Consider the following 27,975-nt stretch of genomic DNA (forward strand, 5'->3'; position numbering starts at 1 on the left):
TAGGTATATTATATATATATATATATATATATTATATATATATATATATTATATATATATATTATATATATATATATATATATATATATATATATATATATATATATATATATAGGTATTATATATATAGAAAAGCGCTAAATTAGATACGAAAGAGGTGGTTATTATAATTGGCTGAATATTAAACATGATATAAATACGTCTACACTCTTAAAAGTTTGCACCCTTCGGGACTTATCTTGTCCCACAACGGTAATCGTCCTCTGCCTTGTACGCGTTTCCTTTCTTAAAAACTCTGCGCTGGCCACTTTCCTGTACGGAAATATATATCACGCTGATAACGCGAATGTCGTTCATGGCCTGGAATTACTGGGCGAGCAGCGTTATAAAATGGAAAGGCGCGCAAGACACGTGACGATTATTGTTGTGAAACAAGATAAGCTCCAAAGGCGCAAACTTTTTTAAGAGTGGATGTTTTAATAACTTTATCTGAAAAGAAAGCTTTATAATATGTTGTAAAACGTGCTTTTGCCGTGATTCAATGTAGCCAGCTTTTATTTCGGATTATTTCGCCTGCTTTAGAGACATCTTTCGAAGTATCAATACCTGCTTCGACTGAGGGTTGATGCATTTATAAGGCGGCGTTTTCATATTGTTTTCGGCGTTGAATTTTGGCTGCTTGTAGAAAACAAGCGACGGCACCACCTCATCTGATAAAGATGCATAGCTGCATCAGTGAATTCCAAGGGAAGGTAAAAGGATGCCCTTTTACTTACTTAAACTATTCGGCCAGTAACCTTCGGAATTTCATTACATTGAGCAGGCCCGACAATGGTGACATACACGTGCAGATAAAAGCGTAATGATATTATAATAATGCCCATTGTTTGCTCATTGCCCAATTAAAAAAGAACCAGGCTAGGTTAAACAGAAAAAATATCAGGCGCATGTCTTGCTGCAATAACCACAGTGCACAAGAACATGAGATACCAAAGATAATAAAACGGTTAGTTTGCCTGCCCACTGTGCTGCCATGATGCGCGAACCAAGATTTTATTTGCTCAAGATACTTGGAAAAAGCAATAACAAATTCGGCCCAAAAATTTGGGAGATTACTATGTTCAAAAAAGGCGTATTGCCTGGGTCAATAAGATTATATCGTTCATTAGAGCGGAAACGTCCATTCCAGATTATAAAGGGCTTTCTCGATAAATTCTGTGCACGGGACTGGAGCGCTGGCGAAGGGCAATGACATTACTGTTCTTGTTATTGTATGCGCTTACACAGTGGATCTTGACATCGTATTACATCATATAACATCCCAGATTCACTCACTCCCAGACCTCACTTGTTCCTCCTCTTTACCTGCTTGCCGTAATTAGTAAACAATCGTTTGAGTGAACGTCCGGCCCACTAATATGTTTTGTTCATGAGGACGTTTTATTTTGTGAATCGTACCATAAATTTTTATACAGGGTGTCCCAGCTAACATTAGCAAAGCTGTTCAAATATTTTCTGTTTCGCCTGACTAGCGCTGTATTCACAACAATATTATTAGCATTGGGCTAGAACTCTTCAGACGGTTTACTACCTATATATATATGCGCGCGTCCAATATGCTGGCGCGACGCAGGAGCCAAGGCAACAGCTGCTGGTTAGAAAAAATTCAGCGATGATTACAATTCGCCGTAATGCGAAATTTGAACGCAGCTTTGTATACGTGTTTTGATTTCTTGGCTGGCGCCGACAATCTGTCTCATGCGGCACGTTGCAAACGGAACGAACTGTGGTGTGACTGCCTCGCTAATCGAGTGACTGCGAGATGCAGCGCGTGGGTGACCCGTGGGCCCGATTAACAGCAGCCGCCGCAGAGAGACCTCTGTTCGTGCACCGTTTTTATTTATATATATCGCTCCGGTGGCGTCATCGGGCGTCACGGTTCCGCTGCACCCTCCGCCTCTCCTTTTCTTCTCGCACTGTCTTCGCTATCGCCGTCTTTCATTCCCCGCTGCGATCCGCGTTCGCTCATTGATCCTTCGCTTGGCTCGTTCGCTCGGTTACGCTTAGGACGCGGACACTGACGCTCGCCGTAGGAACGGCGCCTAAGAGCTGCGACCAATACAGACAGCAACCAGCCATGTCACAATGATGGCGTAATAAAGAGCACTGGCAGTGGCATCACAGTCGTCGTGCCTCGGCGGTGCACTAGGTGAGACCGACGGAAAATAGTCGGTGTTAGTCAGTATAAAGGGAAATGTTGAATAACTTTAGCTTGAGCTTTGCTGTCTGTGCTACTCTTACCAATGCATACACAGACCAGCTGAGCAGGACCATTATTGCGTTCTTATAATCATGTCATGTACATGCGTACAGCGATCATGCAGCCGCGTAAGTAGAGAAGTGCATGCCGCTGCCGTTGCTCCACTTCCGAGCAAATTCAACGGTACGCTCATCATGAGGATATAAATTTTTAATGCAAAGAAAATATTGGAGAATGATTGGGGCCCTTGTTTCAGGGCTCTTGTGCTGGCCGCTGCTGCCTTGAGCGGCTCAATCTGGCTACATTGGTCCTGTGAGTGCGACCTGAGCAGCGCAGCTTCCCAGGTCTCCGATAAAGGGCTCGGAATGCGAGAGAGGAATAGGTGCGATATTTAGGCCCACGAGAAGCGGTTTGGGAAAGCGTATTCCACGCAATGTGCGTAGCTAACTGGGCTTATGGTCGAATAGAACATGTCGAGGAAGGCAATGTGTTTACAATTGTGAGCTGGTAACCGGCGCCAGATCACAGCCTTTTTCCACGTAAGGCGCTGGTTTCGAATCGGGAATTCATATCCTAGACCATTGTCAAGCATTTCCTAGTATTAGTGAGGCACGGGAACAAATTTGGGGACTTTGGTGTGGTCTGTTGTGTGTACCACCCGGTACGTGCAGGTTCAGTCTACGGCACGGGCTTGTCGATCTCCAGCCAGATTCTTGGTCTGGGGTGCATATGAGCGTTAAGCGGGAAACTCTTGTGCGGAATCCCGACCTGCGCGCCGCACCGATCACCGCTTAAGAACTTCCGCTGGATTGTCGGCGGGAATACATGGGAGCGAAGGTTGCAGAGGCGCGCCGGTGGCGCCGCTTCGGTCAAGCCCCACCTATTTTCAATGTTACTGGAGTGCACTGCACCTATTTGGAATCCGCGTGAAGAAATCGAAAACATATGGGCAATTCACATTTTGTTAACGCATGGTAACATGATCTTTCATTATACACTCCCTCGTAAATTTTAGTGTGCCATAATTGCTGTAATAAAAGAGTTACAAAAGATGCTTAACTTTCGTGCAAGCTTTGTTATGACGCTAGTAACATGTTTCTATAGTGGGTTTCGTCTTCTTTTTGTTTTATTGAGGAGTGCCGCTGCGTTAGCTGCAACGTCATCGTGACGTTGTGCTCTCCTCGCTCTTATTGGCTGCTGCTGTTCGCCGGTGTGGGGCTTCGCATGCGGCATGCCGGTCATATCAACTCCGCTGCACGCAGGCGGCCGCCGCCGATCTGTGATTGCGACCGGTGCTACACCGGCCCGCCGTGGCGAACTTCGCAGCGCTCTCCGCTCATGTGTCCCCGCCTCTACGTAGAGCACATGGTGTGATCTTGTCGACGAGGAATCCTTGCAGGGCAATTCTGTAGTCGCCGCGTATGGGGGTGTGTTGCTTGCCGGAAGTAATTGCTAGGGCGATGATAGTTGATTCTGCCCTTACCGGATTGCTATTGCATATGGAAGCTGTAGCTACCTTTCTGTGGTCGTAGTATATCACACTGATAGCAGCCGCTGGTTGGTCCGAATCATAACATTATCTGTGAACCGGTGTCTGCTTTGCTACTATGCATGCGTTGGAGTGCCCTACTTCGGGCAACGTAGCGCTGGAGTGGAGAATCGGCTTGAATGTGGTGCCGTCTGGTTGTCCACATGCTAATTTTTCTTTTCACTGTGCCGTAAACCGGGATGTACAGGTTTTGGTGCACTGTGGAGTCCGTGTGGGGAGGTAGGGGGGAGGGCAAGTTTTTCTTGCTCGCTAGTGAGGTACGCTTTCACGAGCTTTGAAGGGTGTGATGTGCACTCATGGATATGTGGTTATCTGTGGGGGAGTACAGTGGCGGCTTCAGGGCAATTTGAAGGATTTGCGGATGAGTATATTAAGTATTTTTTTTCTCACTGTGGTCTAGTGTGGAAAACGTTATCCAGATGCTTCGAGAGTTTGTGCATCAAGCGGTTAAAAAGTGAGTGACAAGACGCTGTCCTGGTGCGATGCCCTTATTCAGGACGGGTGTATGACTCGTTCGGAGGAAATCTAGGCCAATATTGGCTTTACAGTTGCGAAAAATTTTTAAAATGTACTTATAGGTCTTTCTCCCCAGTCTGCAGAGGCTAAATTCTGGAGAATCAGGAAGAGGCTTATGTTATCGAAAGCCTCTTTTATGTCCACGGCGAGGTGAGCTTGAATGGCGGAGGAGGATTTGTCCAAAAGATATTCTTGAAATTCGAAGAGCATCTCCTGAGTGGAAAGGTGTGCTCTGGATATAAATACGGTGTTTAATAAGGTTGCTGTCCCTTGAGTGAAAGGCTCTGACGATTGAGTAAAACGTGTCCGAACAGCTTCTCGAGGCATGGTGTAAGGCACATAGGTGCTAGATTACTCAGCGTGGGTGGTTGAAGTACTTCATTGAATGTCGTTGAAGTACTTATTGATGTTTCCGGTAGAGTGAGAATCTAGATTGCAGAGAAGGCGGATTATGATGTCATCTTTATCGGAGGCGATGTATTTGGTGAGAATGGGGTTTAGTGGTTTCCGTTCTGAAAATTCAATCCAGGCTGGGTCGCTAGGTCCCATGTAAATTGCGTACAGTCTTTAGCAATACTACACCCTTTGGGTCGTATCTTGCCACACAACAATATTCCTCATCTCTCTTGTCTGCATTTCCTTTTTTTAACACTGCGAGCCCGGTACTTGCAAGTCACCAACTGCTTGCGCGTTATCAGCACGACAGAGCATTCTCGACAGGACAGTAGCGAGCGCAGCGTTTTCAAGCGAGGAACGCAAGCAACACAGACGATGATTGTTGTGTGGCAAGATATGACCCAAAAGGTGTACATCTGCTTAAGAGTCTAGACAGTATTGATCTCGGGGCTAAGGTAGTTGTGAGTTCTAGAATAATGTCATTGTTCGTGGCCGGGAGATCACAGTTGATTGACGATGCGTTTGGTTAGACTGCCGTTTGCTCTTTATGAGACCGAGCAGTTGTCCCAGGATACACCACGTGCGTACAGTGGCTAGCGTGCCCTTAAACCTGTTACATACCTTGGGGCAGTTGGACTGCACTACTTGGTTGGCCAATCATACCGCTCTTCTGTTTGTTGTACAAATCCAAAGTTTAGTTTGTGTTTAAATATTTGGCGGTTCCATCGCTTAAGGAGAACTCACCTCGCTTCCCAGAGGTGGCGGTGCTTCTGCTTCGTCCCGTTGTGTTTTTTTTTTTTTCTTATGAACGCAGTCCGCGTCTCCACAGATTCTACGGCGCGCATGTGCCATGTGTAGCGGGACAGCCTGATGGCGGCGGCGGTTGCTGCAGCGGTGCGGACGGTGTATATGCGCCTCGTTGTCTCTACTTAATGACTGACTTGGCAACACCTGGGTCAATGCGTAGGGTGCGAACATCACGCAAGACAGGCACCTCGCGATCAACAGAAGGCAACCCTGACCCTATGCTAGTTACAGACAGTAACATAGTCAAGAAGTGGGCGCAGTTCGTTTGTAGCGGCGAAAGCCGTTTGTAGCCTCGAAAGCCGGCGAAGAAGAAGAGTGTGTGCGTGAAGGTAGCGCGAGAAATAAAACACGCACGCACACTCGACCTGAGCGGCCATGGTGTCGGCCACTCGCGAGATCTAGTGGCACCGTGGCTAGGCGGCCTAAATAAACATTGCCTACGGCGGCTAGCTCTTCTCGACGCCTCCCACAAACTGTTGACCCAGACGACAGAGCCCAGCCATCCCAAATATTGGTGACCCGGACGACCGCGCCCAGCCATGCCAGCGTCAGCGCCCTGATTCTACAATAGCGAGTTGTGACGTGGTCTCACTTGGTCCAGCAGACGTCCCGCGATTATAGGTCTCCGGGAATTCTACATCGACATGCCAGACATCTCGGCCATCCAACTGAACATTTATTTCCTTCTCAAGTAGGTTCCATGCTTCCGCTGCGTTCCAGGCTCCGGCTGTCGTTCTCCAGTCCTGACAGACACCTGCGCACACTCGCGGGCAGCCGTGCTTGTTCACAACGGCACCTCGCTGGCTCAGTCTCCTCCAGCTGCTGCTCCTCCACAACAGCTCTCACCATTTGACTCATCCCGTCATTCCGCGTCTTGTCGTCCTACATCACCTGCGTCCACCGGTGCCGATCGTAAGCACGTGCTGGCCTCAGCACCAAACCTCAACTCGGTCCGTGCGCCCCTACCCTAAGAGGCAGCCAAGAGACGACTCTTTCCAAGGAATTAACTGGGCCAAACGCGAGTGCTTTCAGTTCCTCTACGGCCCACCGCTCTCCTTCCTCGGACGTTCCCGCATACTCTCCAGTTCCATTCGGAGGCACCTCACTCACTATCTATTTAGAGGCTCTGCCACCGGCTCCACTAGGCCCAAATTTTCCTCTCGCTGGCATGGCGGCGCCACAAGCACAACCTTGGCGATGCCTTCAGGGATCACCGCAGCCCTGATACTATCGGCATTTAACATTTCGCCGCAAGCAGCAGCAGGCGATTCTTCCGATGTTCTGTGGTCGCACCTTCCCGGGATGAATGGCCTAGCGAAGTTTTCCAGGATCAGCTCTACCATCTGGTTTATTCAGCTCCAGAATCACGTCTACATCAACAACTTGTGCGACCAACGTTTTCGCTATCTCCATGCACGTCGCGAGCAGCCAGGTGAACTTCATTTAGAGCTGTGACTTCTACCAGGCCCGATCCCCTGCGAGAACCTGCGGCAGGTTGTGATTTCGTAATACGGCATCACTGCGGCGGCGTGTCGCTCACAACCTACGCTGCCGGTGCTGCCTCGTACATCTTTCCCGGATTGCATGGACCCTACACAATCAACGACGTCCTCAACGCACAAGGCAATGGGCCCTGAGGGGAGCCCTGTAGCGGCGCGACTATCGCCTCCAAAGCTGGCGAAGAAAAAGGGCTCGTGTGTAGGTAGCACGAGAAATAGAACCTGCAAGGCGCACTTGATCTGAGTGGCCGTGGTGTCGGCCGCACTCAAACTGCAGTGGCAGCTTGACTGGCCGGCCTAAATATACCGTGACTATTGTGGCTACCTCTTCGTGCCGTCTCGCACAAGTTCTTTCGAATCGCTCTTAATGTGTTAGCATTCCTAGGGTACTTGACGTAGTCTCTAGGAGGTATGTTTGCGTCTATGTATGTTTGCACCTCGATTGCGGTGAGCGGAAAGGAACACTGACATACTTCCACTTCCACTCTGTAACTGAGTCAGACGATCAGCGCAATTCTTACAAACCATTTTAGTGGGATAGCATTCTTACCGTACTTCACGCACTTTCCGGGGCCTACGTTGGTAGGTAGGTATGTTTGTATATACCCTTCTTTCCACCTGCCTGTGTCACTGGATAGTTTACGGTCAAATAGGTAGCGCATCGGGCTACTGTAACAAGGGTACAGCGTTCGAAAGCAACCTGTTTTAGGCGGCATCAGTCAATATAGATGCGGGGCATGGTAGGCACCACTGCTCGAAGAAACTCTGTTCGAGTACTGGGTATGTGCCACACAACCTTTGCTTGTCCTCAATGAACCTCTTTCATACTAACTGGGGTAACTGGGTACGTGCCAATAAGTGTGTGCCGCTCTTCAACGTACACTCGCCCATAAAATATTGCGGGGCGCACGAGCGCGTGGCGAAACGACCCTCGTCCTCCGCTAGCGGGGAACCCCTGGTGTCGAGACCGGCGCCTGCAAGCACGCGCGTCCCTCCGAGACTGCAAGCGTGCATGCTTCCGCGCTTCCTCCTTGCGCGCCGGCGATATCCGAATGCAGCCGCGAGCTTCCCCTCTTGCGATTGGCGCTGTGGCGGCTTCGACGGGCACAACTATGTGAAGCCTATTTAGAATCTTGCTCGCGCCGCTGCGGCCGCTTTTTGTCGAGTCACGAACGCTGACGCATAGGGCCCAGGGGTGAACACAAGTATTTTTCTTTTTGCGCTCTACCTTTTCGTTGCCAATCTTCGTTATTTCTTTCTTTATACGAACAGGGCGTTCTCCCGCAGAAGAGCGTGGCAGAAAAGGCGCTCTATAGAAGGAGACAGGCAAGACGAAAATGAACTCTTGATTTCTATTGTATAAACGAAGTTTTGCCCGTCGAAGCCACCACAGCGCCAATCGCAAGAGGGGCACCTCGCGGCTGCATTTGGATACCGCCGGTGCGCAAGGAGGAACCGCGGAAACATGCACACTTGCCGTCTCGGAGGGACGCGCATGCGTGATTGCGTTGGTCTCGACACCAGGGGTTCCCCGCTAGCAGGGGAGGAGAGTCGTTTTGCCACGCGCTCGCGCACCCCGCAATATTTTGTGAGCGAGTGTACGTCTTTGAAACCAACTTAGGCAAGTAGGCACGTACCATTGGGAGTGGGCCGCTCCACAGTGACTGAAAATATCCCTTAAATTTCTTCGATACGTATTAATTAATGCCTTTCACATCAACGCTTTAACAAGCTGTGCCATAAATGCACTGGGTATTTGCCGCTATTCAATGAACCTCTCGCCAACTTGGGTGACTGAGCCTGTGCCACTGAGTGCGCGGCAAGCGAGGGAAATATTCTGAGCGTTCGCAGGCAGCTGCGCGCCACGCTTCTTGTTAAAGAAAACACGCACGGACTACCGGACTTCTCAGCAGTGCCACTAGATGGCGCAGCGTGTCTAGAAACAAACTTCAGGGAGGAGCCCGGTTGCCACAATACGCGTTTCGCAGCGTTTTCACGCACCGGTGCGCCATGTATCTCAGAGGCCACGCGTATCCTTCGCCGCGGTGCTGCTTAATGGCGCCGAGTGTTTATAGGCAAGTGCGAAGCAGAAATCGTGCTGAAGTATACGTTTCATACATAACTCGTTTCGACAGTGGTGACACGTTTTGTCCGTAATTGACTCAATGGTAAACGCATTACTGTCGACAGTCATAGTGAGTTCGGTTCTGGTGCAATACTTGCACCACCAGTGTCTTCCCGGTGCCCAATCAGGTGGCAGTTTTCACTTGCAATGCGCTATGGCTAAAGCGGGTTAGAAAAGAATTGCGTAAGTGAATTCTTGTGCCTCTGTGGCACGAGTATTATTGGCAACCATTTTCAGGCCTACTGATGGCAAAAAAGGCTATTTACGTTGACTGCTCTAAATTACTTTATTTTACAAAAAACACAAATGACTTTATAATGCTTTTATATGACACAACGCAAGATTTCTTACCTTACACGGCGAACCTTCACGTAGCCAACCAAACTCTCTTTTTCCCTTATTCAGACATATGAAGGCACAACCAACTTGCTGACCATAGCTGAGCTGAAAGAGAGGTATACAAAATTATAAGCAAGCATCGTACATTTTCGTTACATAACCATAACACGGTTTCATTATATACAGTTCTGACAGAACAAGAGCAATACGAAGAAAGAAAAGGGTAGAAAGATTTAAGCAACCCTCTAGCGACTGTTTATTCACGGTTCTGGGCACGTAAGGAGAAGGCTTCTGATAACGTGCAATACACGCCGCAATACATTTATGACGTATTAGACTATTTCATGGCAGCCGTTTCGGAAAACCTCACAACTCAAGAATACAAGCTGTTGCATGCATCGCTAACAAATTCTGATGCCTAACAAAACGCAGCGTTTGCACCAGTTTCTTCGAAGTATGTCGACAATCTGAACTTCTTGCGAACAATACTATTGTGAGCAAATTTAATTGCAGTCAGAAAAATGCTGATTGGATTGGAAAAACTTTAATAGGAGTCCTGCAGGACGCACGTCAGCGCGCAGTGGGCGTCTCCCACGCAGGGACCGACAGGGAGTACCTGGCGGCCGCTGCGCGAGCCTGCTGGACGGCCCATTGCTGATCTTGTAGGAGAGGGCTTCGTATCGTCTTCTCCCACTTGTCGGAGGTAGAGTCGGGCGGAGCGTTTCTGCACTCCCAGAGCACGTGTGCGAGTGTCGCCGTGACCCCGCACGAGGGGCACGCATCGTCTGGGTGCCCCTCGTGCGGTGCCCCTCGTGCGGGGTAGATTATGTGTAAGGTGGCGGGGTTCGGATAGGTATCTGTCTGTAATAAGCGTAGCGTTAGCGCCTGTGGCCTGTTTAGTTTGGGGTGCGGGGGCGGAAAGAGACGTCGTCCCAAGTAAAAGTGTTTGGTTATTTCATTGTAGGTTACTGGGGCGTCCCTGTTCGCCTCCAACTCATCGAGACGTGGTTGCCCGGGGGTGACGGCGCGGTCGGTAAGCGCGCGCGCAGCGTCGTGGGCTGTCTCATTGAGGTTGGGCGGGGCGCCCGGGATCCGACCCAGGTGGGCGGGAAACCAGACGACGGTGTGGTGTTTGAGGGTGCTTGGATCAGCGCCGCGGAGAATGCGCAACGCCTTGACGGAGACGACTCCTCTCTCGAATGCTTTGATGGCCGGTCTCGAGTCGCTGAATATTGTCGTTCGCTTATCGTCGAGCATTGCCAGGGCTATGGCCACTTGCTCCGCCACCTCGGGATCACGTGTGCGTACCGTTGCGGCGTTTAAAGTCCGTTGCGAGGACGAGACGGCTACCGCGGCGAAGGCTCCGTTGCATCGGTAGGCGGCGGCGTCCACGAAAGCGACGTCGTCCGCTTTCTCGTTTATTGGTTTGAGGAACGCGGTGGCCCGGGCTAGGCGCCTGCCTCGATTGTGTTCCGGATGGACGTTTCGCGGAATGGGTGCGATTGTGATCAGGTCGCGGAGCTCGCGGGGAACCGGCGTAAGCTCCGGTGGATCCTGGGTGTTCGGTGGAAAGTACCCCAGCTCGCGCAAGATGTAACGGCCAGTCTTCGTCATCGTCAGACGTATCATCTGCGCTCTCTCCTGAGCCTCAGCGATCTCTTCGAGGGTATTGTGCACCCCGAGCTCGAGGAGTCGAAACGTCGGCGTCGTGATCGGGAGCCCAAGGGCCCGCTTCACTGCCTTTCGTACGAGTGCATTGAGCTGACTATACAATTTTATAGGCGATTGGCATGCATGTTGAGGCGTTCAATTGCGCATGAAGTTTTCTGCTTAACGAAGCACTCGCCGTATCTCATGAAAATTTTATTTGTTGTTGCGCATACGAGAGGAAAACGCGTAGGAAATAATCAGGAGCAGATGGCACAACTGTCGATTTATTCAAAGATAAGGCCATATTATACTTGTAAAGCTTGAGCCCCTTTATACCCGATGAGTCGCGACTTCAAGTGTACCAGAGAACAGAAGGGATGACAACAAAAATATGAATTTATAATAAGGAAGACGTTAAGGAATTGAATAAACTTAAGACCATTAGTTTGTTTTCAATAATGTATAAAACATTCACCAAAATAACTTCCAGTAGAATCAGGGCAACACTTGACTCAACCAAGAGAACTGGCTGGCTTCAGAAAGAGATATAGAGTGGAAGACATCGATGCCATCAATAAGGCAATTGAGAAAGCTACGGAGTACAATCAACCATTAGAAAGTTGTCATCCGGTGAGTTGCGGGACTGTATTGCAGGATGAACCTCTCTATATAATTTTCATAGATTCTGAAAAGGCATTTAATTCAACACAGATTCCCTCACTCATGAAGGCAATGCGTAATCAAACAGTAGAGGATGCATACGGGAATATCTTGGGAAATACCTGGAAAGATTTCACAGCTTCTTTGGTTCTTTATAAGATAGGTGCAAAATAACCTTTCAAGAAAAGGGTCAAGCAAGGGGACGCAATCTCTCCAGTGTTATTCATTTCATCCTTAGAAGTATTGAAGTTATCAGACTTTGACGGCTTAGGGTCGAGGATCGAAGGCGAATATCTCAGCAACCTTCGGTTTGTACACGACATTGTCCTATGCAGCAACAATGAGGAGGAATCGCAACAAATGATCGAGGACCTTACTCGTGAAAATGTAACCGTGGGGTGGAAGATTGATATGCAGACGGAAAAGGTAATTTTAAATAGCCTGACAACGGAATGAGAACCAATGATCACCACTCGGCCTCTAGAGTCTGCACAGGAGTACATTTATCTAGGTGAATTACTAACAATGGACACAGATCGTTACAATTAAATTTGCAGAAGAATAAAAATTGGTAAAAGTGCGCAAGGCAGGCATTTCCAAATACTTACTGGGACCTTGCCACTGCCATTGAAAAGAAAAATCTACAATCATTGCTCTCTGCCGGTGCTAACATATGGCGCAGAAACTTGGAGTTTAACAAAGAAGCTCGAGAACAAGTTAATCATCATGCAAAGAGCGATGGAACTAAAAGTGTTCTGGAAAAAAATTAACTAGAAATCGAAAATACTAAATGTAACATCAGGTGTGGGGAAATACGTATCCATGCGCGAACAGCTAGTAAAACAAGAAATGTGTTACTTTTGAATTAAAAACTAAGCGGTAAACCAATAAAACAATAGATGCATTTCAAGTACTGCGGCGTTACGATATCAGATGAGTCTGATTTTTGAGAAAATATTACTAATTATGTAATCACTAACTTAAGCAATGCCGCCGAGGTTAAACTTTGGTCACTAAGACGTAGGTTTAAACTTGCTCCCGGAGATCTTAAAACTAACTTCAAATCTGGCAGTAGTACGTTCCTCGTTGAAATATGCTAGCATAATATGGGATCCATATCGGAAGAATGAAATGAAATTGAGAAAACACAGAGGCTTGGAGCAATGATTATTATGACGAAATGTAGGTAAAAGGATTCAGTGGCTGAAATGCTAAGTTTGCCAGAGCTTTCATTGCGACAAAAGGTGGCTAGACTAAAGTTTATTTATTTAATTAAACATATTAGCTACAATTTCAACACTCAAAGATATATACAAAACAAAATTTAACGGATTGCAAGGCCCGTCAGATCTGGGCAGGAGGATACATATAGGGACATACTTGCGAAGGCTGACGCATTTGAGTGCTCCCTCTTTCCAATAATGATTCAAGAATGGAACGCGCTGCCGTGCATATCCAGCTTTTCTGGACACGTACCAACTAGCGCACCAAGCGGCCCCGGCACGAAGCTAGCGTGTTTTCAACGGAACGAGCGGGTTTTTGACGAATAACAAAAGCTGCAGGTCGATTATTGAAAAAGGCAGGTGACATACAAGATCTGGAAGACAATCCACACGAACAAAATGCAGTGATCACGCTGTGGCAGGCAAGAATTCTCTTCCCAGAGCGGTTACAGATTCAGCAATGAAAGCCTATGGAAACGACGAAAATGTGTGCTCAATTTCGAGACAAAAACGGCACCTGTGATAAAATTACGGCGTCTGTCGTAAAATTCGCTGCAGCGTATGTAGTCTGGAAACTCCGCTTTCGATGGATGTTGTTCTTGACTCTCTGCACATGCGTAAAGGCGGAACCGCATGGCGCGATTTCAGGCGCGATTGACGCGCGGATGGTGGGACGCGCGCGTCATTTTGACGCGTGCCCAGCATGATCCGCCACGAAATCGCGCCGCCGCGTGCTGCTGCTCGGAGTAGAAAAAAACGCGTCGCGCGGCGCGTCCACCAATCAGAGTTCAGGTAAGTCACGTGGCATTTGGTCACGTGGCATTTTGGTTCTTTTTTTGCCACCAGATGGCCCTGCTCTCTGCGCATCTCGACGGAACCTCCTCGGCGTAATTTTTTTTCTCGGCAGAACTGGCGCGCGCGTCAAGGAAAACATGTGCTACCGTGATTTCGTTCGCGCATCGTGTTGGTTCGCGCATCGTGTTCACCTAAGATGAACAAAGCAACCTTCAACGAGGCCCTAATAACTAAAGTGGAGAAGCGTCGCGTCTCATCGCTAATACTGGCAAGACAATTTGCTAATAATATTACCAGTGTATGGTGCTCGCCCTCTTCACAACCAGGCAGGCCGCACCCACATGTACCTCCTGACCCGCATTTTTTCTTGCTTCAGTATCAGCATCCCCCTTAATAGTAGCAATCGCCTCTTCTGCTCGGTAGTAAGCGGCCGACCCTCCTTTTTATATGTGAAGTTGTAAACAAGCAGCGGCTTTTCAGCATGCGGAAGGTACATAGTCGCAGTTTCGCACACAATATTGCTGCTTGAAATTAAGCTTGATAAATACACTTCGGAAAGAAATGTCGCTGTCTAATTACACTCAGATTATTTTTATTGTAGTGTTCTGTAAGTTTAAGGGCATAATATATATGCGGTAACAGAGACAATACATGTCGTTGAGAGTTATGTTGTCTGGCAACCCGGAAAACGCGGCGCGAAAGCGCCGCTCCTTTTTTTTCGTACGGGTGCTCGCGTGTCGGCGGCAACGCGGGCGTTTGCCGCCCGTCGCGTTTTTCGCTGGCGAAAAACGCGTCATGCGGTTCCAGCTTCACACTGTTCCCAAAAGCGATTTTTGAAACACAGCCGTGAAAGTTCACGTGGTGTCTATAAAAACCTGAGCGTATCACTCGTGGAAACGTTGGAAGCCATGGCCGAGTCGTTTAATCGCTCGCACCTATAGTTCCACGTCATCCTGGCAGCGGCTTGCTGCCGTGCTGAGCGGTATCTCCTTTTTCTTTTTTTAACGCCACGTAGGACTCAGTTCGACGGTCTACCACCAGATGGCCGAAACACAAAATTTAATATTTCGTTTCAGTTTTGGTTTTTTCAGGAGTGCTCTTCAAATATTAATTGTCTACTTTTGCTTCCGAAAACGTACTAATGGGTTGCTTATTTGTTAAGTCATCGCTTTTATCATCAGATTTTATTCCTTTGACAACATAATAACAAGCATGCGCATGTCTTTGTATTACGTTACAAAAATCCTATCGTGCCTTCCAGCATAGACGTACTCAGGAATTCTCGACATTGCAACTTCCCCATCCTGTGGAACTTACACTAGACTGTAGATCGTCGAATTTTCGTCGATGTAGCGTAATTGCGCCACGCGTGCAATGCGTTCGTGTTAAGCCGGACTATACCGCCCATTTGGCTTGGCCACCCAAATGCGCTCTGCTTCGAGTGGAGGCAGACCGCACCCAGGCCTCGCTGTTTAACGTAGACAACTAGATAGAGAAAATTGGCTGGACTACTGCACGTAAAAAGAACATCGCGGGCATACAACAGCGTTGTCACAGCGCACGTAGCAGTTAAAGTATACTAACCCTCTGGCTAGCAGACTTGCGGGTCATGTTCGCTGATGCACCGAAACTGAATACAAGCAAGGAGGAAAGCAGACAGCAAAGGTGCTGGTTCTCCAGATTCCTCCCTCTACGTCATTTCCACCAAGCCGGCTTTTTTTTTTTTAGTTTCGGTATGAAAAATATCAATTTTTGCGAACTCTTTGTGACGGATTGACCTGTATTTTGAGCGTAAAATTTTGCACAGAGGCTACTGCATGTCTAAATTGTATGAAACTGGACTTTTTAGGCGGTCGAAAATTTTTTTGCAGTTGGCCTTTAAGTGTGCTTCAAATAACTTTTTTTCTCTTTAGTCTAAGCCTCCTTATCGCAGCCCTAAACCAGTGCCCACTACTAGAACATACGGCACTATGTGCCTGCTTACTTATAACAGCAGGAAACAGGTCACTTCCTCCTTGTTACTTTTACGCAGTTGCAAAGTCAGAAGTTGCAAAGAGCGCAGGCAACTCTGTCTCAGAAAAAGAAATTACAATCAAACGTACAGTGCCCTGTATCTGCCTTTTTAACATAGCTATTGGACTTGACAAATAAAACTTCAGCGTACTAGAAGTTACAGCTTGAGTGATATTGTGAACATTTGGATGAACTTGGAAGAAATATTTCTTATAACACCTTTGGGTAGTAAATAGGGTATGTAATGTGGTCTTGACCGGTTGCCTAGATGATCTCGTTTTGTTCTCGTAACTTGCGAAGATCTCATTTCAGTGCCCGGATTATGCGGTCGCTTGTGGCTCAAGATCACTTGAATGTCGCCTACAACGGGAGCTAAAATCATATCATGCTTAAGGTTTATGATTTCATAATGTATGCAGCGCACGCATGCAGCCTAGAGAGCTTCGCTTGTAATTCATCCCGGGATGAATGTTACGGCGCCACGAATTTTATGAATATAATGTTCAGTGGTCCTTTATGGCATCAGTGCTTCGAATTCTCAGAACGTACATCCGCCTGATTTGTTGCTTGCATTTAAGCATACCTTGCAAGCGGTGTAGTGCGTATACATAAGCGATGCATGAGATAGTTCATGTAACCAGCTCTGGAGTTAGGGTGCACATGATCAAAAAAAAACTGTTGTATGCATATCGTTTAGTTGTATTGACATAACTACTGCACGATAATTCCCGTCATATTTTAAGGTGTCCATCGGATCTGCGTATTGCTCTTTCTATTACGTTTCTGGTTTGCTTCCGCATACACTCAGAAAAACTGCAGACTGGACAGTCCATTCGGCCGTCTATGAGTCTTGCTTACAAAAACTTCCAATTAGTAGGTATTATTCTTGCCAGGTAACCTCTTTGTCATAGCACAGTCATAGCAAACCAGGAGCCAACCAAACTCAAAGATGCGTACTGGAGCCTCTTGTAAACTTGAAGAGTGGCTACTTTCCCGGCTCTAGTTAATCGCCAGAAGATTGCAGTAAGTAGGCCGTTTATCAGTATGACGCCATGTTCCGGGTAACCAGGGCACGAGTGTGCAGGTTTTAGTGAGCCTTCGATTTTATACAGTGAAATGGGGTAACGCCGCTCAGTTTATCATGCGATAAAATACAGAGAAGTCGGGCCTGCGTAACAAACCTCTCAGGTGCGATACATCCTCTTTCATTACGACAAACAAAACAAAAGAACTCAGTGCCCTTTCACACTGTGAAGAAGGATGACCAACGAAGCTGTGTATGTGGGCCCCTTAATGGCGAACCTGCGCCGTGGGTCGGCCCGGTATTGCACCATCTTCGGGATTGCTCCACGTATGGGGCGTTTCGCTTCTACACACGGACACGACCCTGGGGGAACTAGCCCTTAGCTGCTTCGCTGTTCTTGTGTTTCCTAATTAACAATTTAATAACGTGATTAATTAATGACAACGACGACGGCGAGTGCGGGAGCACTGGCACGAGAGCGTTCGCGAGGTACCGCCGAGGGGCACCAACAAGCCAGCTGTGGAAGAAGACAACAATGCTGGAGCCAATCGCATGGCGACAGTTTTGTGTTAACACAGGGAAAGGATCCGGGGGAAATACCCCATAACAGCTTCGCTATAATAAACTGCAGTTATTTACAGATGTGTTAGGCTGATGGCTCTGGAGGTTACAGCGTGTAAAGAAAGTAGAACGTATAAATACTACCAAAGTAAACACAAATGTTCAAATTTTCGACTACACTCCTGTCGTTGTCGTTGGCGTGGCTGCCTCAGTGACCTGCTCGAGGCTGGCGTTGGCGGCGAACTGTCCGAGATGTCAGCGGCCGTCGTAGCACCGTTACTCTGCACTGCATCAGTGATGCGCTCAGCAGACGTCGAGCCTTCAGGTTCTGCGTTGTTGCCGTTGGTAATAAAGTCACGTCGGCAAGCATCCCCAGTCGGTACCAAGCGTTTGCGATTGCAATGAAGGGACCGCCCTTCCTCCATCATGAGATGGTAGGACCTTGGGTACGTTGACTGTTTCAGAACGTGTACTTCCGTGGTCAAAGTGGCGGTCTGCATTCGCACGACGTCGCCTTCGTGGAGTGTTGCTAGTGGCTGGGCAGAAGTTGGAAGCTGAAGATGCTTGACAACTTGATGAGCTGGTCCACATTCTAAGTCTGGCAGCACTGTCTGTAGTCGGCAGCCCTGTAGGGTCTATGCTGACGTCGGTCAAAGGAGAGGAGCTGTAAGAAAAAAGTACCAACCAGCAATCCTGTTGAGCTTGGGTAGTTTTGTTCACCAGTCCCTTCACCATATGTACCCCCTTTTCGTATAGCCCATTTGAGCGTTGGAATTCCTGAGCCCCGAATCTCATAGGTGCGCGAGAACTAGCAACATTCTCCTCTCGAAACGTGGGGACTCTTGTCTGAACCTTTATTTGTATGCCATGCCGAGTAAAACATAGCACTAGCCGCGTCAACGATGGTCCTGGCTATAGAGTTTCGAATGCATTCTACTTCTGGAAAGTTGGATAAGGCGTCATAGACGCACAGGTGGGTCTTGTCGCCGTAGTGAAAGATATCGATTTCAACACGAGACCAGGGTTTGTCAGGAACTGGATGTATCATAAGGGACTCCTTCGGTTGGTTATACGCATACTTTTTTCATGTAGTAAATTTTTGAGCAAGCACCTCAATTTACTGATTTATGCCAGTCCAGAAGACGAGATGACGAGGCTTAGTTTTACACTTGCCGATTCGTAGATGAGCTTCGTGACTCTTCTGAAAAAGTCTCTCGCCTCATACTGTTTGGTATTGCGAGCTCACACTCCTTGGACAGGACACCTTTGATATGAGAAAAGTTGCAAGAAAACGGTTTAAACAGACCATCTGTTCGTTCACCCGCCATCTATTGGTTCACCCTTTTCAGAAAACTATCCTTAGCCGTTTCTGCGACTAAAGACTTCCGTGTTTCCTCACTGATAAATGATATCGTATTCATGGTGTGCACTTCTATGTCATTGGTGCATATGGCATCACTGCCACGACTACTGGGTGCTCAAGACAGCATGCCCGCAAGCATGAGCTGCTTGCCTGATAAGAAATGCGGGTCGAAGTCATACCTGAGCAATCGCATAATAAAGCGCTGCAGCCTGGGTTGCATGTGGCTGATCGCTTTCTTACAGATAGCAATCAAACCGTGATGGTCGGTTTCAATGACGACCTTTCGGCCGTGCACAAAATGGTCGAATTTTTCACAGCTGTCTTTAATGATCAGTGTTTCTTTTTCTATTTGCCAATAGCGTTTTACGCTTCCGAGTGTGTTCTTGATACATACACGGTAGGCTCCACGTGCGGTTGAAGCTCTGCAAGAGCGCAGCGCCTACGCCACTGTTAGACGCGTCACCCGAGACCACTATTTCTCCTGCTGGATCGAACACCGACAGCAACGGTTGGCTACGCAAACTGTGACCTGCTTGACTACATTCTTCTACGTCGTTTAACGTAGTAAAACACTGCGTCCTTGTTTATTATGATACGCAAAAGTTTCGTCCTTTCTGCCAGTGTTTAAATAAACTTGCCAAAATAAATTACAACACCGACCATTCCTTGTGCGCTTTTTTGACACGTCGTTCTGAATGCTACAGCATACTGAACGAGGGAAGGACTTAACCTGATGCCTTCTGCAGAAATTACCTCCCATATAATACCGATTGCGGTGACTCTAACAACATATATGTATGGGTTGCATGGCAGCTCCGCTGTTTCAGCATGGTTTAGCACGAAGTTCAGTCGTTCATCATGCTCTTGCCTTGATGCGCTTAAACTAGTATGTCATCGACATTTACTTTCGTTCCTGCAGGTACACTAGTGTCAGGAGTGACAAGCGTAGAAAGAAGACGAAGAAGGAGCGAAGCGATGGCGTGGAGCCGCCATATTGGAGAAGGGGCGCGCAGGGAGGGACGTGGTGGCCGGGCGCAGCGTTCCAGGAGAAGACAGCCGGAGATCGCCTCTCTACGTCCTGCCCCAGTTCCTAGGCGACGCATCGACGTCCCGCCCGAATACCAGGCTCGGCGAGCAGATGACCGACGTCCCCGGAACTACCGCTGGCCCGGACCTACCTGCCAGGACACGTCAGCGTTTGCGCCGCTGAACATAGACGCACGGAGGCTGGCTGCAGCCAGTCACCGTCCCGTCTAGGGAACTAAGCTGGGCCGGCGCGCACCGGGAGCGCCAGTCGGCACAAGCCCTGCTCTGCCGGAGCGCGACAGCTCAGCGACCGTGCCTTCATCACGTCAGCCGGGGCATCGGTGACGCCGGACACCAGCGACGACTGAAGGCGACCGAATGGCAACGACGAACCACAGACCAGAGGACGCCGACATCCACACCGAACAGAACCGGTACTGTGAGCGCCCCTACTATAGCGAATAGACGATCGCCGCACAGAAGTTTCCAAGCGCGGTAGTGCGAGCGTAAAGCTTAGCAAGGGAGAACGCAATCCGTGTGCAGTAAGTTTCGAACGGTGCCGTGTGTTACTGTTGTTAAAAGTCCATATTGAATGAATGTTGTATGTGCTGCACCTTGCCTTCATGTGTTCCTTCTGCATGCTCAAGCAAGCGTACCAGGCGTTAACGTATGCGTGACAACTAGAATACCTCCATTATTGACGATATGCCGAAAGACATCGCGGAAGGCCATTCTCTCGAAGTTTTTTGTGTAGCGGGGTCTGGTAGAACGCTGAAATAGCATTAGGCGTGCGAACACTTTAGCCCCAGTCAGCTTAGACTCAATGTCCTCTTCACTTGGCATGTCGAAGTGTTCTCTTTTAATAGCCTCGTTTAACTTATGCGGGTCCATTCACACGCGTACTTTACCCTCCGTTTTGAGGTCAATCATTCATTCTGTAGAAGGGATCACTTTTGTGATTGTCTTCCCGCTCCAAGCATCACAGCTCCTTTCCAAGCTGCTCCTTCAAGGCCAATGGTATTCAACGCGCCGGCTGGATGACTGGTAGGGCTCCGTTGCATCGTATCATGCGGTAGCTTCGTTGGGTACAACCTATGCGAGAAGAAAGGTGGCAAAATTCGTGCAGAACGTTTTTCTGAGCTGTTTTGCGATACGCTGTATACTTTTCCGGATATTAGCCCCACGCCGGCTGGCCGACAATTGGTTGGCCTCCCTTGCGGACAATGAAGTCCCAAGTGGAATGTGGCAAACAAAGAGCGCAGCACACTAATGACTGCTGTTGATGTCGGGCTGTTCATCGGTCGCACCTACACCCACTTGGTGGAAGCGTCGACAACAACCAAAAAGGTATGGCCTTCTACCCGACCTGCAAAGTCCACGTGCAATGTGTGCCATGGTGTCGTTGGCTGCGTCCAATTTGGAACTGGAGCCTTTTTTGGATCGCTCTGGGTGCGCTGGCACTGGTCGCATGACTTGACAGTTGTTTCGATCTCGGCGTCCAAGCCAGGCCACCAAAGATAACTACGCGCACAAGCTTTTATGGCTACAATTCCACGATGGCCTGCGTGAACCAATGAAATGGCCTGTTCTCGTGCTCCTGCCGGTATGACAATTCTTGAGCCCCAGCTGATACATCCTCGATGGATAGCAAGTTCGGTGGCTCTTCTGCGGTATGGGGTGAAACTGTCTCCCTGCAGATGCTGCACGGTGCCATTCTGTACTGCTGAAAAGACCTCTGCCAGAATTGGATCCTCTTGCGTTAGTGTAGCCACAACCTCAGCTTTCAGCGGTGGTCGTGGTAACGCCTCGAACATGAGCACGTCTCCAGGTGGGTTAGACTCTTCAATGCCCGTCTGGCAGAGGCAGTCTACTCAGCGCATCTGCATTCCGATGACGACTACCGGCACGATACTGGAGGTCGTAGCTGTATGCTGACAGTTTAAGGCACCACCTTTTCATTCGGGGCGAAAGCATTTCTGGTACCGGCTTCCGTGGTCCAAGAATCCCCAGTAACGGCTGGTGGTCAGTCACGAACGTGACTTCTCGACCCACAATGTACTTGTGGAAGAGTGTGGCTGCAAAGACTACAGCAAGACCTTCACGGTCAGGTTGTGCATAGTTACGTTCAGCAGCACCCAATGTTCGGGATGCAAACGCAGTCGGTGCCTCTCTGCCTTGGCTGTCCAGCTGAGTAAGCACAGCACCTACACCATAAGGTGAAGCATCACATGAAATCAAGAGGGACTTGTTTCCGTCATAGTGTGACAGGACAGTCCTCAACAACAAGCACTGTTTGAGCTCATCAAACGCTTTTTGATGCTGTTGTTCCCACTTCCAAGTCTTGGCCTTTGCCAGAAGTTGATACAGGGTTGCTGCCACTGTAGCACGACGCTCCAGAAAGCGATTATAGAAGGCAAACATGCCTAAATATGACAGCAGGGTCTGCTTACTTGTGGGCGCTGGTGCATTCACGATAGCTTCCACTTTTTCCTCAGATGTGTGAATCCCTGCTGCATCAATCTTAGACCCAGCAATTTAACCTCTGCCACACCAAGCTGACACATGGATTTGCACAATCGTAGGTTAGCCTGAGCCAGCCGCTGGAGAACTGACACTAGGCGGTCCTTGTGCTCTTTTTCGGTTGCTCCACTCACGATGATATCGTCCAGGTAAACACAAACTCCCGGCAAGCCGCTCAAGGTAGTCTCGATAAACCGATGAAAAATTGCTGGGGCGGCTGAAACACCAAATGGAAGCCTGTTTACCTTGTACAGCCCTTTTGTAGTGATTACTGTGAGAATCTGTGCTGTCGCTGGAGTCACATGAAGTTGAGCGTAAGCTTGAGCCAAGTCCAAGGTGGTAAAAACCCGGCCACCTTTCAAAGTGCTAGATACTTCGTCTGTTGTGGGCAGGGGGTATGAAGCCTTTTTTGCAGCTTCATTCACTGTACAGCGGTAGTCACCGCAGGCGCGCAAGCTTCCATCTTTTTTCCGCACCCATACTAGCGGTGTAGCCCAGTCCGAGTGTTGGACCGACTCCCAAATGCCGTCTTCTACGTACTTGGCAATCTGTGCCTCTGTTGATGCGCGCATGGCAAAGAGCACAGGCCGTGCCTTCAAAAACTTGGGGCTTGCCCCCTCCTTCAGTTCCAGATTCACTGGCGCACCCGTGTGTCCTGTGGTGTCTTCACAAAAAATGTCTTCATGCTTCTGTAGCAACTCGGTCAAACTGCCTTCCTCCGTTGTCTGGTGAATGCCGTGAAGCTCGATGCCCAGCTTGTCAAACCAATTACGTCCCAACAAGCTGCATCCACTGCCCTCGACAACGAGAAGTGGTAGCTTGCAAGCTGTGGTCTTGTGACGAACCATTACTGTCGCCGTTCCGACAACCTGCAGTTGCTGACCTGACCAGGTGCGCAGATGTATCTTCTCCTGCCTCAGAGAGGGTGGGTGTGCATGCCATACGGTTTGAAATGTGTCTCTGCTAACCATGGCACACGCTGCACCTGAGTCGACCTAAAAAGTCACAGGTCTGCCGTGCACTGTAAGCGTCAGAGTAAACTTCGGGGTGCTGAATCCGTCTGCCACTGCACAGAGGTCACGCAACGTTGAAACCTCATGTTTGGTTTCGTTAGTCACTTCCGCAGTCCGTGAAGTTTCTAAGGAGATGCTACGCTGGTATGTCTTTTTCTCAGCCTTCTTCCTAGAAATAGAAGCCTTGACAATGTGTCCTTGTTTCCGGCAGTAATTGCAAATAGTTGTGCTGAACTTGCACGTCTTGGGACTGTGCGAACCATCGCGACGCCAGCAGCGTTGCCCTTGGTGAGAATTCGTCTTGGAGATCGAAACACTGTCGCCGGCGCGCGTAGCCGCCTTGTTGACTTCCGCATGATCAGATTTTATCTGTCGCTGCTGCTGGACGGCGCTTTCCGCTCGAATAGCGAAATCATAAGCCTTGCAAAAAGTCAAATCCTTCTCTGCAAACAGTCGCTGTTGAAGATTCTGGTCGCGGAGACCACACACGAAGCGATTGCGCAACATCACATCTAACGGCAGAAGCGTTGGATAGCAGCCCGTAGCTCCCTGCTGTGTTGGTGATGCCGTTCCTTCAGCTGGCGTCGCCGTAGCTATTGTTGCAGTCGGCAGCATGTCGAAATGGCAGCTCGTAGCCAACTTGCGTAGAGCGGCAACGTAGTCGTTTACCGATTCACCTGGAAGCTGATCTCGCCTTTCGAACATCGCAAGACTGTAGACTTCGGGCGGTCGAGGGTCGTAGTGTGCCTGAAGTGCGGCCACGATATCGGCATAGCTCACTTGGTCGGGCGTCTTCGGTGGAAGCAGCGCACAAACCACGTCGTAAATTTGAGCACCGCACAGTGTAAGCAAGTGCGCTCGTTGCTTGACAGGGTGAGTCACATCGTTGGCCTCGAAGAAAAATTGTAGCCGGCCGAACCACGATGTCCAGTTGGAGCCAGTAAACTCCTCCAAACGTGCAGAAAAATCATGCTGGCGCTCAGCCATGACTCACTGGATGCTCCACGATGCCCTGGGGGCTTCCCTGCCACGGATTATCCGCCTCGTCGCCAATGTTATGTACTGGAAATTACTTTATTCCTCACATAGTACACATAAAGAACGTAGCCTTGCCGGAGAGATGGCGACCACACTACATCACTTGGCGTGAACACACTGTCCACGTGATTGACCCACACCAGGGCTTGCCAGGGATGTGGCTCTACCCATCGGCACAGTGGGGAACGTTCACATGTAGTTCCGGAAAATGTCACTATGTGGCTGCACCCGTCCGCATCCGAGGGTCGAAACCCGAACTAATCACGGACACAGTACAGAGCACCAACGTAGACCTTTACGCATCGCGGATGATGACGTCACCATCCCACCGCGCTTATGTTCTCTTCTGTCGGTGACATGCGGCATACCGAGCAACTCCGATGCTGCCACCGAACAAATTCCGGCGCTGCTATTTAGGCCATGACATATCCTCTGCAAGAGACGTTGTTAACGTCAACTGTGCACTCACAGAAATTCTCGTAACAAACTTTAGCCATGAGTGCCGGCATCTAACGAGAGGTATGACAGTCGCGTACGCCGAAAAGTTCACTCAGGTCACAGATTGATTCACTGTAGCGCAAGGTGGTTCCACCAGCCTGACTCAGGTGCTTCCAGATCTATCCAACGATGTTGGGCCAAGCTTGCCGCCTGCGCAGAAACAAAGCCTCGTGGAGATTGTACATCAGTTTCAGGACTGCTTCTCGTCGACATAAAAAGTTGGTCAAACGCGCTGACCAAACATCGAATTATAACCGTTGATACAGCCAGCCCCATACGGCAGAGCCCGTATCGGGTGACCCCACGGAAACGCTAAGCCATAGAAAGTCAGGTAAAAGGAATGCTTGAAGACGACGTAATTCAGCCGTCGAAGTGACCTTGGGCATCGCCAGTAGTGTGTGTAAAAAATAAAAAGAATGACAGCTTACGCTTCTCCGTTCATTACCGCAAGCTCAACAAGATAACCAAGAAAGACGTTTATATGCTCCCCCGCATACACGATTCCTTACATAGACTGCGACATGCAAGCTATTTCTTGTCGATGGATTTAAGGAGCACGTACTGACAAATAGATGTTCACGAGAGAGACCGAGAAAAAACTGCATTCGTGACATCTGGCGGGCTCTATGAATTTAAGGTACCTCGCTTCGCCTTGTGCTCTGCGCGGCAACATTTCAGCGGCTAACGAATACAGTACTCTCTAGCCTCAAGTGGCAAACGTGTTTAGTATACTTACACGATGCGATTGTGTTTTCTGCAACATTTGACGAGCACTTGAGGCCACAACATACGGGTTTTCAAGCCGTCTGATCTGCCGGTCTCACGCTGAAGCCTGAAGGATGCCACTTTGGCTTTGAAGAGATTCTCTTCCTCGGTCATGTGGTCAGCAATGAAGGTGTACGGCCTGATCGAGACAAAATAGCCGCCGTTGCAAATTTCCCAGCGCTACCTTGCAAAAAGGCAGTTAGACAGTTTTTCAGGATTGTGCGCATATTACCGACCCTTCATTCGGAACTTTTCATGAATTCCAGAGCCGTTGACACGCTTCACCAGGGAAGGCGTCGCATTCGTATGGGGTCAAGAACAGCAGCAAGCGTTGAACGAGCTGGGGCAACGCCTCCAAAAGCCCGCAGTCCTCGGACACATTGACGAGGACTCCCTGACAGCGGTTCACGCCGACGCCAGCAATGTCGACTTGGAGCAGTACTCGTGCAGTGGCAAGACGGCGCTGAACGAGTAATCGCTTATGCAAGCAGAATCTTTCCCGTGCGGAGCCGAATTATTCCAACACGAAAAAGAGTGTCTTGCGGTGGTGTGAACCGTTATAAATTTGTACGGCCGCTCCTATAATTTTGTCAGTGACCACCACTCCCTTTCTTGGCTGATGAACTTAAAAGATCCAGCACGACGATTGGCGCGATGAAGCCTTAAGCTTCAAGAAATCGACATGGTTATTATCTATAAATCGGGAAAGCGGCATACGGATGCCGACTGCCTTTCTCGCGCCCCATTCGAATCTGCGAAGGCAGAAGGTGACGAAGGTGCAGGCTTTGTCGTAATTGTCAGCACAGCTACAATCGCACAGCAGCAAGGCGACGACCCAAAATTGCAACCCATTATTAGTTTCTTGGAGAGTCACACTTCCGTTGTTCCAAGGCTTTTTGTAAGTGGCCTGCCCAATTGCAAAAACCAGCCCCTTCCAGTGGCTTCCATGGTGAAACCAGCGCCTTTTTTGACACTGGATCGCACTTGGACGTTGGCGCTCGCTGGGACTGACTGCACACCGGTGAGGACGCTGGGTAAGAGCTGGGTCATATTGGACGAGATGCTGGTTCCACTGCCATGACGCTGGGGCGCACTGGTTTGTGATGTACAGGCGCTGGTTCTCGCTGCATTTCGCTGGTTCGCATTGGAAACTGCGGTGGTTGCGTTTGTGCCGCACTGCTTCTAGTGCGCGAGGACGAGCCTGCTGATTATTAAGTGCTTTATACAATTTCATCACTTGATACTAGTCTGTTGTCCTAAATAACGCAATATCTTGGGGTCATAAACTCCATTTCGTGTCGCACCTTGGAATAAAGGTGCGTGAGCAGCCCTGTTTGTGCATGCACATTAGACACTGGAGATCACTTTCGTTTTTTGCATTTCCCTTTTGACTCGGCGGATGGCTAAATTGGTCAACGAAACCACGCAAACGCAGAGGAGAGCGCGTTATTTAGTAGTATGTAAATAACACATGACTGGAAGTTGCCGTTGTCGCAGTGTTCTGGAATGGACATGAAATCGAGTGTCGTCCAGACGCGCTCGTACGGACCCCAAGTTCGAAGCCTACCGCTGGTTGATATTATCGCCCCTATAACAAAGCTGAGGCGATTCGTGCGCTTCCGCTTTCCCTATTGTACTAGAAAAGGGTTCTGAGGCTCAAATACACACATTTTAGCTTTCGCCAGCTGCCCGCACCGAGATTGGTCCCCATCGAAGCTTAGGCCTATAGCGTATCTGGCGAGTCCGTCTGCACGCTATCGGCGCATCTGGGATCAGGAATCAACAAGTCTAACAAGAATAAATCACTCTATATTTCAGCTTTCGCGTCGGTGTTCTTAAATAAACAATTTTTTCGTGTGTACAGTGCCAGTACTTGCAAGAAGCGATGAGCGCCGATGTGGCGGGTCATAAACACATGTATATGTGCTCTCGTCTAAGGCTGCCAGCACTATTGTGCGCTTCTTTGACGAAGATGTATGACTGGACAGACATGTCGATTGAAACGAACCACTGAACTAAGAAAACAATGCAGAACCCTTGCGTGAAGAACAAGAAGTGGCTATCGAAATTGCCAATAACTGCCCATACAGCGTCGCGGGTCGACGGTTTATTTAGGACTTTTTTAAGTTAAGATACCAATCGCAACAGAAAATCGATGTTGCACTTGTAAGCCTATTGCGGAATACGGGTAGCAACATTTCTTTCTGGTACAGGCTCGAGTTCTAGTTGCTGGGCGATAGCGCAGCTACCATGTCTTTGTGAGACGTATTTCTGTGCAACTAAAACTGCCTCTCAATCTTAACAAGGCAAATTAGTCATCCATGTCCATCTCCGA

General features: G+C 48.9%; 1 long non-coding RNA gene across 1 annotated transcript in view; it reads right to left on the reverse strand.

The window, feature by feature from the left end:
- Positions 1-27,975, reverse strand: part of LOC129386469 (uncharacterized) — a 62,365-nt gene that overhangs the window by 31,229 nt on the left and 3,161 nt on the right. Inside the window, exon 2 of the long non-coding RNA XR_011893918.1 lies at positions 9,504-9,596. This is a non-coding gene — a long non-coding RNA (uncharacterized lncRNA). The remainder of the gene's footprint in view (positions 1-9,503; positions 9,597-27,975) is intronic.

The sequence above is a fragment of the Dermacentor andersoni genome, chromosome 4 (genome assembly GCF_023375885.2).
Source record: "Dermacentor andersoni chromosome 4, qqDerAnde1_hic_scaffold, whole genome shotgun sequence".
In the NCBI taxonomy this organism is placed as follows: Eukaryota; Metazoa; Arthropoda; class Arachnida; order Ixodida; family Ixodidae; genus Dermacentor; species Dermacentor andersoni.